Here is a 4645-nt window from a genome sequence, read left to right as displayed (position 1 = left end):
CTTGCACTCCCACCATCATGCTCCCTGTTATGATGGACCAAACCTTCAATGTTTTATCCCAAATTCATCTTCCCTTCCTTTGTTATGTTGGTCAAATACTGTGTCCCAACAATGAGAAAAATAATTCCTGTCATCCTTCAATGCACACACTCATAGAAAGGCAAGCTGGTTGAGAGCTATCCACCACTAGGGGACTTTGTTTCTAACACATATTCAGTAAACTCTTTCTCTAACAATTGTGGAAACTTAAACCTTGGAAAACAGCATCCCAGTTTGTATTAGACTTCTCAAAACAAAATGTATAAAGAAAGAATATCTCTTTTGGTGCTTATTATTAAAAATAAATAATAGATGTAACATAAAACAAAAGAATAGCAGGTTTTGGAAAGGTAAAGGAGGAGCACTGCTTCATAAGCTCTGGATGTGAGGAGCAGAAGACAACAGTGAGTCTTGGGTGTGTTAGGATTTCACAGAATAAGAGGATAATGCAGAGCACCTAACCCAGGGCCTTTAAAAGACATAGGCAACAAAGCACTAAGAAAACCTTGTGCTTCCTGAGGAGAAAATGAGGAAAAGGATTGTCTTAGAAGAATAGAAACTACTTGGGTCATACTCTACTGCAAATATTAATTAAAGTTTAGCAGCCTTGCAGTCACACAGGTTTCATTGGCACAAGGGAGGGACTGATTTCACCCCAATTCCCTTCTTTATGGAAGGGTAGTTCTACTACCATTGAGCTTCCATTGTTAACTGGCAGTCCTAGACCTGGTGAGATGGTGCATTGTGGCACCAGTTAGTAATGTGCCCCTGCACCATCCATGAGTTAAGTCCCTGTGGGGAGGTGAGGCTCAATCCTTACCTGCAACAACTCAGTGTGAAATAGTTCTTCATTTCCCATTCTCTGTGGGCATTTTATCCCAAGAGTGATCATAAGTTCCTCAGACACAGAGATTCACACAAGACAGGCATCTTCTCCAGGAAGTAGTGCAGAGTGCCGAGGATGCTGAATGTCCACATCATCCTCTGGAAGGAGGGAGGTGAGTCACACACATTTTTGGCAGACTTGTGTCAATGGAACTCAGGGCTAGCTGAGCACAGACACTTGCCTGTCACTTGTAGTAGCATCTCAAAAGGATGACTATCTTCTCAAAAAGGAAAGAATTTGACCCAGTATTTCACAATATGATCTCCAAAATTTCTAGGCTGTCAAAGCTTAGAAAAGCAAAGCAAGAGCAAAAAAATCACAAACTGAATGTAAAATGATGGTATCAGTAAAGTGAATATAATCTTGAATTAGCTGGCAAAGGTTTGATGGCATCTGTCAAATAATTCCACTAAACAATCATTATTTTTCCAAATATCAGTGAAAGAAATTGACAGTGACTTTCTAGGGATTCACTGGACAGCAGGAGTCACAGCTAAAAACATCTTTCACAAACTGAATGAATAAAGCGATGTCAATACTAACATGAATTTTCATGTCACTTTAGTCACAGATTCAGGAAGATTTATAAAGCCTTTGTTTGTGAAAACCCAAAGAAATTCAGTCCAAGGTGCATAGTAATTAAACTTTGAAATCAAAGAAAGAAAATTCTTGAAAGTAGCCAGAAAACAGTTATTATGTAAAGGGAAAATAATTCTGAAGGATACTTTCTCCACTGATCTTCATGAAACCAAAGAAAGGGTTCTAACATTATAATTTACCTGTTTGTCTATTGTTATTTACTTTTCTTTTCTTTTAATTATTGTTTGTATTTGCTTGTGTGCTTGTTGAGGGTTGGACCCAACCAAACAGGTGTGGTTGTCAGAGAATAACTTTTTAGGAGACTATTCTCTCCCTGCCTTGCTTTGAGGCACAGTTTCTCTCAGTTCTGTCCCCCCGCATCCTCCAGGTGAGCTGACCTGAGCGTGCAGGGTATTCTCCTGTCTCTTCCTCCATCCAGCCATAGGAGAACTGGGGTTGTGGATATGCTCCATCATATCCATCCTTTTACAAGGGTTTTAAAGATTAATTTCATATTTTTAGGTATAGCCAGAGGTCTTTTCACAATGAGCAATCGTTCCAGCGCTGTTCTCTTCAGTGCAAGTAAAAGTTTGTTCATCCAGTCCATGTACTTTCCCTCCAGTGCAAGTATTTCTAACAAAGAATGTTATATGTTTAGTATTTTTTACCCATCATTGGTTTTAAGTTCAACAGAATATCAGATTTTTATAAATGATTTATCTGTGTTGCTTAAAACAAATTCTCTTAGACAAATATGACATAGATATGTACAAAGTGAATTAGAAAACAATGTAACCTATAAAGGTTAATTAAAGAAAAATAGGATCTGTTGTCTATACTCAGTACTGTAAAATCCTGGGGAAATAAGATTACAAGAGATCTATAGAGAGGGTTTTTTCATAATGGCAAAATTTTTGCAATGACGAAATGATGAAATGAAAACGGGATGAGCTGTCAGAAATTAGAGTGAAAATTGTGCTGAGAAGGAAATTCCTGTGGTTGTAGACAGGGGCATGAACATTGCTGAGCTGATGTGATTCTTCGGCATCTTGGCTGTGCCACCATTCCAAAGTCGGCAAGATCATCATTTGAGGGAACACTGTCAAAATGAACAATCTCAGTGCTGTCTCCTCCACTTGCATTTGAATTTCCCATTACTTACAAATTAATGTGTTGATATAAATGTAAGTATGATCATATAGAGAAGCATGTAAAACAACTTTTTTTCCAAATAAAACCCCAACTTTATTTCCAGAACACTTTTTTTATATCACAATTAGAGGTTAACTGCTTAAAGACATTAACACTTTGTTCCACATTCTTTGACTTCTGTGATCAATTATGTAGCTCATCTATTCAAAACAAAAATTCCTGTGACAGATTGCTCACTTTAGTGAATAGAGCCATGGTGGGCATTCTGTGGTGTGTAGTGTGTCAGTTGTTTAGGTTCCATAGGTTGCCAGTGACAAAGCCAGAACCTGATCGCAGGCCTGTAGGGCTCCAGTGTTCAAGACATTTCCATATAGATATTATACTCTTGCCATAGTGATGCTCATATCTACGCTGACAGGGTAGTATGTGAATGTCACTTATTTAAAATGCTAAGACCTACCAGTGTGTAGTACCTCACAGAAGATTCTACAATCTGTGTGATTTTATTTGTTGTGTTTGTAGGAGTGTATTCCCTCACCTTAAATGGGCAATTTGAGCATAATCATGTTAATTAGAAGTAACCCTAGGTTTCACACTCCCATGAACCTTTAAATCAGCCATTTGGTCCTTGTAGACATTGGGTAATCCTCCTCAGTCACACCCATCATGCTCAGGGGTTTTCTCAAAGAAGAACCATTCATCCCTGTGGCTGTGTGGTCCAACTCTATTCTGTGTTGACATTTGGGACAGCAGAATGCTTCTTGCTGGCTTCCATGGCCTATGACCATTATAGGTCACCCCTAATCTACTCCACCTAGATGTCCTCCAGAATCTGCATTCTCCTAGTGAGGGTTTCCTACCTGGGTGGTTGTGTGAATTCTTGGACATTTACTGACGGTTTACTACATTTTCCATTTGTGAACCTAATAAATTTAATGACTTTTTCTGTTACTATTCAACTCTTTTAAAGCATTCTTGCTCTGAGTTTTCTTCTGGAAGAAATGAAGCAATCTCTTCTGACTTCAATATTGTGGTCACTGTGTTCATCATTGCTGTCTTCCATCTACATCCTCTTCTCAGTCCTGAAGATATGCTTCACTCAGGGCTGCCAGAAATCCTCTTCCCCCTGCACCTGCCCCCTCACTGCATTCTCTTCTTTGTGAACTTCACATTCATTTATGTGATTCCCAAGCCTATGTACTCCACTGACCAGAATAGGATGAAGACCCTTTTCTACACAGTGCTGATGCCCATGTTAAAAACCCTCCTGTAGCGTCTCAGAAATAGTTTGAAGAGGGAATGAGAAAAACAATAGTGAAACATCGGTGGTCCTGAAATATGTGGATATATAGCAGTGCAGCAAACTCTTCTTTTGCAGCTACAAAGACAAATAACTAAGCAAATTAAGATATATTCATAATGTTCTAGACATAAATTGTATAACTTCATTATTAAGAACGTTTCCAATATAAAAGCACTATGGATTCACTAAAATAGGAGCACTTACATTATTTTCTTTATCCTTTTGTCAGGCACCATGCTTTACATCTATAATTAAAACTTCTTTCACATGAAGTTTTCATTCTTTGTATATAGATTTCAGAATTAAAACTCTGAAAAAAATCTAGTACCATTTGAATCAGAATATCATTGCCATCTAAGACCTTAGTCTAACAGTGCTGGCCTCCTGCTCTATGCCAATCAAAAGGCTGAGGCCAGTGGTGCAGGTGGTAGAGAGCAGCTGTAACAGCTGGGTGGGTGTGGTAGCTCACACCTTTAATCCCAGCACTTGGGAGGCAGAGGCAGGTGATCGCTGTGACTTTGAGGCTAGCCTGGTCTACACAGAGAGTTCCATGTCAGCTGTGGCTACCTGGAGACCCTGTCTCAAAGATACTAAAAAAAGAAGAATGAGGGAGAGACAGAGAGAAAGAGAGAGACAGAGAAAGAGAAAGCAAGGGAGGAAGAGAGAGAGAAAGCAAGAAAGCAAGC

The sequence above is a fragment of the Nannospalax galili genome, unplaced genomic scaffold, assembly GCF_000622305.1.
Source record: "Nannospalax galili isolate Female #2095 unplaced genomic scaffold, S.galili_v1.0 scaffold1654, whole genome shotgun sequence".
NCBI classification, from domain to species: domain Eukaryota; kingdom Metazoa; phylum Chordata; class Mammalia; order Rodentia; family Spalacidae; genus Nannospalax; species Nannospalax galili.
This window is presented reverse-complemented; position numbering follows the sequence as displayed.